Raw genomic sequence first — 10,952 nt, forward strand, 5'->3', positions numbered from 1 at the left:
ACATATCCGTGGATTTGCTTTAAAATTATCTGAATTTAAATGCAATTAACTTAAGACACTTTTTTATTGTGTCAGTTATGGCATAATGTACCTCCCTTACTGGTGTAAATAATAAAAATATAGGAGACAGGGGAGACGTTTGAAGTTTAAAGACACAAAATAATCACAGACATATTACTTTTATACAAACATCGTGCCGTCCAGCCATTCACACCAATCACTTGATGACCAGACGTTCTATAGAGGTTTGTGCGACCGCACAGATTTCCTGCACCAGTAGCTTCACACATATATGTATCTGGCTTGAACTTATATTTGATGCTATCTGTTTTTTGACGGGCACCACTGTGCATCTATGATGGGATTAATATCCATAATCTAAGTTTGAACTAACTAACAATGGTATCAGAATTGACCAGCATTACAAAATATTTTAAAATAATCTATTCTGGAATAGCCTAGCGCTGTTTATCTCTCATATAAACATTTGTAAAAAACGTGTTCAAAGTGATCAACAAGAACTAATACTTATATTCGGATATAATGAATCCCCACTTTACTCCATCGATGAATACAGTAATCAAACATATAATAAAAAATAAACAAATATAGTGTAATACCATCAAAACTGTGCAATGTATTAACAATGTAAATATAAAATATATCAAATAAATAATTTTTAATTTTTATATCGTTTTTCAACAGTGCTGCTAAATTTTCAGAGGATCTCGTCCCCCTTCTGTAAATACACTCACAATGTGAATAAAATTACAAGCATCTTCATATAGTAACAAGATCTCCCGGGCCTCTTAAGTATTGCACTTACAGAGATATTTCTTGAGACTGAGCATCTAAATGGTTTCTTTATGCATTAGCCTCCAAGGCGTTCTTTTCCCAGATTTTAAACCGATATTATTTCATTCATATGAGTATATGGAAAAAAGGGGGAATTTCAGTAGAATAACAAAAAAGTATAGCAAGCAATTTATTAAAATATATTAAAATCCAAACTTATAAAAATATATTGTCAGGCTTCGTGGAGAGCTGTGGACTTCAGATGCTCAGAAACCACTAACTGGTATTTACGCTACTGAACCAAAAGGTGCGGAGTCTAACGTACCCCTGGTTTTCACCAGGGACCCCAGCAAGGAGGTTTGGGCTTAGCTGCTCAGTGTACCCGGGTTGCGGTCCTCCTAGACAGTTACCAGAGTAGTGATTGAGAGTGGTCAGAACGGTCCGGGTCAAAAGCCAATCAGGAATAGACGGTACCGAAGGGAGATCCACAGAGAAGTCAGACAGGCCGAGGTCACAAGGATAGGACTAATAGCGGAATCCAGGAGAATGGTCGACAAGCCGGGGTCCCAACGAAGGCAAACAGGCACAATCCAGTAGAGAAGTCAGGGAAGCCGTGTCAGAACCAAAACAGGAGCAGGAACATACAGTAATGCTGAAGAACAGGAAACCTGATACTCTGGCACCTTAATGTTGCAAGAGCAGAGTTTAAATAGAGGCAGCCAAGCTGTGATAGGAGGAGGAGAGGGGCGGTCAGGCACACTGACCGACAAAACAAGGAAGCGTCTCGGTGCCTTGCAACGTGACGTGTCAGTGTGCATGCGCCCAATGGCACGAGGAAAGCCGGTGACGCTGCTTAGAGGCAGGATGCCCCCTGTTGGAACTATCAGGCGGCCGTCCCTGCTTCACAGAGGAACAGCGGGTACAGTGCTTGACATATATAAATGATTCCAGTTACTCCTACCAGACATATGTAAGCATAATCACAGAAAAAAATTATCTTTAACGGGCTGGATCGAGTTTACACCATCAGATGTGTCTTTTTCAAGGTTACCTTGAAAAGACAACAGGTCAAAATGCGTTGGTGGAGCTGTGTCAAGTGGAAAATATTCTTGTGATTCTCCAACATTTATGAATATCTGACTGTGTAAACTCGATCCCGCTGGTCCAGACCATTAAATATAATTTTTGTTCTGCGATTATGCTTACATATGTCTGGTAGGAGTATCTGAAATCATTTATATATTTTTATAAGTTTGGATTTTAATATACTTTAATAAATTGCTTGCTATACTTTTTTATTGTACTGAAATTACCCCTTTTTTCCATATACTCATATGAATGAAATAATATCTGTTTAAAATCTGGGAAAAGAACACCTTGGAGGCTAATAGATAAAGAAACCATTTAGATGCTCATTCTCAAGAAATATCTCTGTAAGTGCAATACTTAAGAGGCCCGGGAGATCTTGTTACTTGTTTTGATGGTATTACACTATATTTGTGGTTTTTTTTTATTATATGTTTGATTACTGCATTCATCGATGGAGTAAAGTGGGGATTCATTAAATCCGAGTATAAGTATTAATTCTTATTGATCACTTTGAACACGTTTTTTAAACAGGAATGTTTATATGAGAGATAAACAGCGCTCGGCTATTCCATAATAGATTATTTTGATTCACTTTTTCACAATTGGTATATATTGGATTTTGGTTGTATCTGACTGCAGCTGGTAGTACAGCGCTTGTTTGAAATTCTTTCTTTATTCACTTATTAAAAGATATTTTAACATTTGCTACATCTGTAACTTTTAATCTGTCCTTTCTTGCTTATTACTGTGAATCCCTGTGTGCCCCCACCCCCCCCCCCCCACCCCCAAATAATGACACTGCCCCTGTCCCATGCTGCCCTGCCCTCATTTACCCCATCACATAAGACAGATCACTGCCTCGCACAAGATCAGCACAATCAGCCAATGATCTGATTGGCTACACAATGTTCTATCTCCGCCCACTTCAGAATTTAAGAACAAGCAGGAGTTAAAGTCTGAATATAATTAGATGCGGCAGCTAGTGATAGATGGCAACATGCAACTTCATGATGAATGACAAAGTTATGTTATAAAAAAAGGTCAAACAATGACCTAATTCCTCTAACGTCTCCTAATCGTGTATATTGCCGTTCCCTTACATGGGATCCTTCCTAGTTCACTCCCAGTATTTCATTGTACAAACCCTCTCCTTGTTATTTCTGAGATTCTGAGCACTCAATTATATTGCATGTTAGTTTACTGCTCTTCAGCCACTGTTATTAATATTACATTTATATTGTGGGAGCATATAGCTTATGTGTATTACTATTTCTAGTCTTTTGTCTTTAGCTTCCATTCTTAACTGTATATTCAGTTTTGTAACAAGAAATGAATATAAACTGCCCATAGATTGTAAGCTTGTGAGCAGGTCCTTCTTACCTCTCTGTATGTATTACCCAGTATTGTTTTATTACTCTGTTTGCTCCCAATTGTAAAGCGCTAAAGAATTTGCTGGCGCTATATAAATAAATGAATAATGATGATGCTCTACAGAGACAAGGAAACAGATTTTCCATGGATGGAATGAAAGTAAAATGGAGCCAGTTATGATTCCTGTAATGTAGTAATAATAAGCTTCCCTTTAGCGGAAAATGTAATATCTGTCTGAATACTAATGAAGGTTTATTATGTCTGATGTGTAGATTCAGGGTATATCCCTGTCTATGGCCGCACTGTCTGGAGGATCTATGTGAATATCCTACCACTGATCTGCCATATTAAAACCAGTATTATTTTAAGGACATTTTTCTTTCTCTGAGTCAATTTCTTACACTACAATATTGATAACCACTTTTTAATATGTAATTTGTGTTTAAAGTTGAGATCTTCATTTCTTCACTTGTTCCTGATATACAATGTCTTAATAATTAGATGTATTACCACAATGTTTGTTTGTTGTTTTTTGAATTAAACTGCATTGAAATAGATTTGATTCTTATAATTTCTGGCAGAGTTTTCTGTCAATGCCGATTTCAACATTTGCAAAACCACATGGACCAGAACCTGCAATAACTTGGACCTCAGAGAATGTGGAAATTGCTTAAGAAACTTTCTCTGCGATCCAAAACCATTCTGTAAAAAAAGTCAATTTTGGGCAATTCTGGTCACTGGTTAAGTTTCTATTGTCTATATTTCAGTGGATCCCAATCAGGACATTTTCTAGCTCTCAAATGCAGAACTGGTGACTCTTCCTCTTTTAAAACACTTCTGCATCGTTACCCGTTTGGTTTAGTCTTAGTAGATACTTCCTCTCCAAGGAAGGGAGTTTTGTAGAATTTGCTGAATGTCGTTATTATGTTCCTCATCACATATATATATATATATATATATATATATATATATATATATATATATATATATATATATATTCTCTTCTTGTTGTATAAATAACTGAGGGGTTTCTGTGAACCTGTATCAGCAATGTGCAGGCATGTACTGTCTTACAGATGCAGGGAAATGTGTGTGTGCCAAGAGAATCATCTTTGCCTTTTGTCATTGACAATTAATTTTAATTTGGCTTATATAAAAGACTTCAAGCATTATTGTTATTACTATTGTTGATATTATTTTATTTCAAGTAAAGAGCATCAGAGAGTTAATTGTAGTGAATTACCCAAGAGAATGTTTAAGGCACCATCCTTTCTGATGATATGTTTGGATATAAAATACACGTATGCAGTACAAAATTTAAATTTTCTTAAAACCGAGCCCACTTAGGGGATCCGAGTAGGCTGGCGAGCCGGCTCGGTAGTTTCGCACGTCCTCGGATCTTAATCAAGGCAAAACGTCATTGTTGCGTTGTCGGATCTCGCGGGTTTTGGATTCCATAAGTACCTCCCTACCCAGGAGATCCAGCACCATTGCTCATACAGAAACAGGGGTAGCAGTGTTCTTGTCACTCTCCAGTCTCCAGTGCCATTGCTCACAGAGGAACAAGGGTAGCAGTGTTCTTGTTACTCTCCAGTGCCATTGCTCAGTGCCATTGCTCACACAGAAACGGGTGCAGCAGTGTTCTTGTCACTCTCCATTCTCCAGTGACATTGCCCAGTGGCATTGCTCACACAGAAACAGGAGGGGTAGCAGTGTTCTTGTCACTCTCCATTCTCCAGTGACATTGCCCAGTGGCATTGCTCATACAGAAACAGGAGGGGTAGCAGTGTTCTTGTCACTCTCCATTCTCCAGTGACATTGCTCAGTGGCATTGCTCACACAGAAACAGGAGGGGTAGCAGTGTTCTTTTCACTTGACAAAAATTGACTGAAAATGACTGGAAATTAATGTTATTGAAGTTAATAATAACGTAGGAACCAAAAAGAGCCAAATTATGTGATTTTAGAAAAAAAAATAGGGATTTTAGAAAAAAAAATAGGGATCCAAAACCAAAACACGCAAGGGCGGTTTTGCTAAAACCAAAACCAAAACACAAAGTTAATTCAGAAACAAAACCAAAACACGGGGGTCAGGGAACATATCTACTGTGCACCCAGACATCTTTGTGCACCCAGACATCTCTGTGCACCCAGATATCTCTGTGCACCCAGACACCTCTCACTGTGCACCCAGACATCTCTGTGCACCCAGACACCTCTCCCTGTGCACCCAGACATCTCTCACTGTGAGCACCCACATCCCTGTTTATGTAGTGTGTGTCACTGTGTGTGCATCGTATAGGAGGAGGGAGATCACCACTTGCCCTCAGAGTGCCTGTCCCGATGTACATGGCTGATTACACAGCAGGGGCAGAAGCACCTTGGGTGATGAGCTCCTAGCTATTATTAATGGTGCAGAATCCCTTTCTTTAAGGATGACTTGGATGTTGCACATCGATAATGATTGTTCATGTAATATCTGAATTAAAGCATATGGGTCAGCAACAATGTTTTAACCGGTTATATAGTATATTGCTGGGGAACCTTCGTTCCCTCTGAATTTGTATAAGGGATAAAAATGGAAAAAAAACCGTTATATTCCTATAGTTACAGATACCCTCAGATGCCCTCCAGAGATACCCTCCCTGGGGTCAGTCGCTGTGAACACACCGGCTGCTCCTTCAGATATTGGAGGATGGGCTGAGGGTGATATTGGGAAAGGGGATTCTCCAGAAGAAGTAGGGAGCCAACACAAGAGTTTATTGCAAAGGCAATGAATCTTAGATGGGGAATTAGGGGTTGTCTTTCTATAAATTATCTTTTATATATATATATAAATTTGAGTATTTCCACTAATTATTTTGTATAATGTGAGTTTGCATTTTATATGATTGCTGAATAAATTATTTGTACATAAATTACTACACTATATGGCTCCTCTATCTCTACTATTTCGGTTGATTGGAGTTTGATAGCGGTGATTGTATGGGGACGGCTGCCAGAGGCCAAGAACTACTGCATACTGCAATTGCTGTTTTGCCTGTTCCTGACACACTAGACGGAGCCAAGAATTCCTCTTGGAGACCCTGATACAGATAAGCTGGTTTTATTTTACTTTCTGGTATGCTCCCAACTATTGAATTGTTAACTGTATTATTACACATACCTCTGTATTACCTCTGTCCCTTGTTGACATATTAGTGGAGAATCTGCTAAGCTGAGACACACTGGTCCAGCTAGCTCCACATAAGTAACAATTGTATTGCTTTATCGGGCATTTTTAGAACTGATCCTTTGCACATCAGTATCTGATACGCTTGGTCACTCTGTCTATCATTTGGATCTGAGAACTGGACTAACTGTACATATTGTTGGATACCAACCCAGAGACTTGTATCATATCCATATGTCTATTCATTCTGTACCCACTTTGTTCAGCATAATCTGTTAACATCACCATTGCGCCCTCCCTCTGTTGTACCTATCATATCTATTTCCGGCCTTACCAGCCAGAGTTTTGAAGGAAGGCTGCCTCCTCACGTGGAAGAGGTGTATATGTGGGTTGAATCATATCATTTTATAGCTACCATACTGCATTGAGCGCCATTGTTTACATCTTGTTATCTACATATATATATATATATATGTGTTTATGTTTGTAGCATTGCATCTTGGATATGTTTCTCTGTTCGTCTGTCACACTTCCTGTCTAACACCCCTCATAACTTGTGATTTCTTATCTAGATGTGAGCTCATCTGGGTGAGCTATGCACTGGGTACACGTATGAAGGCAGTACTGGGCAGTGTGGGTGCGTGGAAGCCCCCTTCTCCTCTTCAGCTTCACAAACTTTGTGACATGCTCACGTTTTCTGACTGATGTCACATTACATGAACATGCAACATACAATGTGTCTTCATATTATGCAATCATGTTATGTATGATTACAGCTGAGTTCCTGTGTACAGTGCCTAATAATATTTGCGTGACTCATCATTCTTTATCACTAATTTAATCATGCACGTGCAGCTGAGCTACAGTAAGGACGTGCACATGTAAACCTGGAGATGTGGCCAGTCTGTGTACTCCTGATGTATCTTGTGTGTGCTCGATCCCAACCACCAGCACTTATGGGCAATGCTGGGGGGCACACAACATGGGGTCCCTGGCACCAGTCTAGCTAGTTCCACTATAGCAGAAACTGACCGGGCTGCACAGGCAGGGCCCGGGGACCACGACAGCCCCTCATAGCATTTTTTTTTTAATGGATCAAAAATGAGAAAAAAAGAAAGTTAAAAAGATTATGTCACGTGGCCACCAGCCTTCAATACAGCACAAATTGCTGTAATCTTCTTTGTGCAAATAAAGGCTTGCTTCACCCTTAATCAATTGTTAATCTATACAAATATGAATACGGTCTGATCTGTAACGTATGGTCTCAGTTGGGTTATATTAATTCAGAACTGTGTTATGTGATAATAATGAGGATGCAATGGTATATGATGCTAAAGGTACACAAATATACAATATTGAACATTATTGTATTTAAACACAAAACAAAATAAATATTATATACAGTGTGAATATAAAGTGTAAACAAGGTAAAATGATACAAGGCGGGGGATCAGGGTTTCACATTCGTGCTTCGGGGCAGTGTGGCACTTACTGTACACAGCATGGCACTCAGCGATTTACCCCTAGTGAAAGAAAACCTGATATAAAAGGTAAATATTTGTTCTGTTGGACGAAGTCACCATTTCTACCTGTTATCTGGCATAGTGCGGTGTACAACGTGTACAGCACACTGTAAATATACTCGTTTTGTAAACAATGATCAACACTAACCTTTGTTTGTTGGCAGCCTGGGCACAGTCCCCACTTGCCCCCACATATAGATGTAGAAACGCCCTGGCTCTCCACCTTATGTCTGTAAGTGGACAGTAATCACTACAGTATACTTATGTTTTCAAAAAAATGATTATGTTAAATTGTATCATATATTTAATTGATCTTTGTAAGTGCAGCATGCCCTGGGTACATCCAGTTTACAGTCCCTGTCACCTATGTACAAGTACAGTATAATACATTCTTATTCTAATTTATGGTTCAGTTATTTTCTTGTCTGAAAAACAGGATGGTCCTGAAAGTCTGGTCTGAGGCCAATACACACTGGGCCTGAGTCATTAAGGCAAAAAAAGGAGTAAATGTTCTCTGGGACAAACCATTGTTACAATGCAAGGGGTGCAAATTAGTTCATTATTTTGCGCATAAGTTAAATACTGGCTGTTTTTTCATCTACCACACAAATACTTAATAGCTTTATTACTACACTGACATTTAAAGTTGATCTAGGACATGCCCTACCCCAACTATAAATCTGTCCCTACATTTTAAATTTACCTCCCCCTCCAATGCAACATGGTTTTGCCCAGGTGCAAACGTTACCCCTTTTTTATGCTTTGCTCCCCTTAATGACTCAGGCCCACTAACTTCCTTATCGCAGAAGACAGCTGAGGATTTTACTGTACAACCAGCTGGTATGAGTCCTCTGAGAGATATTTACACATATGATCATATGACATACATGGGACATTGGAGAGAAGGTGGCCTGAGAGACACATCCGTGACTGTCCAGAGAACATGTGACCCACATTCCCTTTTATTTATTTTTAAACAGCCTCCACCTTTTGCCAAGTAAAGGCTTTACCCTTGTAGAACGCTGTTACAGATCCCTACTGTAAAATGAACAAGACAACAAAAAAAATAACATAAAATAAAATGACATTATATAACTGTACAGTATATATATGCTACAATATATGGTAATAATAAAGTAAGATGTTAAAAGCCGTGGATGAATGCACCATTTACTATACATAGGGGAGAATTCAGTTTCCCAGCTCTGCGGGGTGCCTCTGGGATAATTATGGAGGCACTCCGCAGCCGTCTATCTTCACTTTTCCTTGCACCCCATTGAGATGCGCAGTAAAATCAATGATATCTGGGTATCATAGTACCTGTAAATGAGGGCAACCGGACATCGCGGACATGTCCAGTAGCACATGGCGGGGAATTGAATGCCCCCCATTGTATAGGACTCACTCTGTATCGAGAAAATCATCATTTCATCCTGGTGAAAGAGGAACTGTTCACACATGTCCTGTACATTGTTAGTGTTAGTACATGTAACACATTATACATTCTAATTATGGTACTTAAAATTCCATATTTTTCTCCAGCTCGAAATATGAAATTCTGGATGATGATAGTAAAACTGTCCTAAATCTTGACTATAGCTCTCTGGACTCCTCATTACTAGGTCTGGATCCCAGCAGCAGATCTCGTGGCCTTCCCTTCCTGGGCACCAGAGAACATTTGTTGTGAAGCTCAGTCCTGCGGACTATCATGCCATAACTGGAGTCCAGATTCCTAATGGAGAAAACACCTTTTCTTTGGAAAGGTTATAATCGGACATGGATTCCTATTTACAGTATAGTAGACATTGGAGATACTGGCTATAGATAAAACCACCGTTGACAGAGAAGACAAAGAGAGAACATACAGTTTTTGGTGGCCTAGATCCCACTAACCTCACCACAACATACACTACAGCTGGCAGATAATCTACAGTACACCCATCATATAAATTGGCTTTGCTCAATGATATTCACCTGGACAGTTTTTGATAACCTCTATCTTAATGAGCTGGGGTTTTACCAAACCTTTTCCAATGTTATGCACCAGGGCGCAAATGTACTAAGTGCCGCTATTCGGAAAGTATGCAGTGAAAATTTAAAGCAGCAATGGCTTTAAATGCAAAACAATGCCTATAAAGCCATTGCCGCTTTAAATTTTCACTGCAATCTCACAGAATAGTGGCAAGTTGAAAAATCAGCACTTAATACATTTACCCCCAGGTGTTGTACCTCTTCCATCCCTATACAATATATCTTTGGGTTGGCTCTCAACCCAGCCTCTCAAACTGAATCTAATACTGCCTGTACCCTAGTTAAAAGCGACTGGCAGTTGAGACTATAGGCAGGCAGCAGCATAATGTCTGTTGGGTCTTAAAATCTAGTCCGCCATTCTCTGAAAAGTGACCAGGCCCAGGGGCAAACGCAGGCTTTGTAGAGGGGGTTTCCACACCACGCCACCAGTGGGCGTGACCAGCATGCATGGGGGCGTGGCCATAATATTAGACAGTTCTTGGCTGCTCTCCAACTCTTCCTATCCCCATAATATACAAGGGCAATGCTGAGTGCACTACTATTAGGTGCACGCAGCTCTCCCTTTTCAAGCAGAGCCGTGTGAAGCGGGGGCAGGGTCTAGCCACCTCAATTATACAGTGCCCCAGGTTTGGAGGAGGGTTTCCAGGCACTAGGAAACCTCCCCTTGGTTTGCCTATGAGGCCCCATTTAACCCAAAAGCCAACAACTTATTCTTAAAGAGTCCTGGCATGGGGAAGTCTATCTTTTTTTCAACCCTTTTGTTAAATCGAGAGCTGCTTAAAGCCTTTCAATTAGTGAATGAATGCTGGGTATAGGGAAGACATCACAATTATAAATAACATTGAGTTTACAGAAATCATAACAGAACTGTAAGCTCCCACCAGGATTTGGGATCAGGATAATGGGGCTTGACCAATCACTATATGACTCTTCGATTATGCCTTACTCCAACATCTTATTTTTCCATTGGAA

The sequence above is a fragment of the Mixophyes fleayi genome, chromosome 7 (genome assembly GCF_038048845.1).
Source record: "Mixophyes fleayi isolate aMixFle1 chromosome 7, aMixFle1.hap1, whole genome shotgun sequence".
Lineage (NCBI taxonomy): Eukaryota > Metazoa > Chordata > Amphibia > Anura > Limnodynastidae > Mixophyes > Mixophyes fleayi.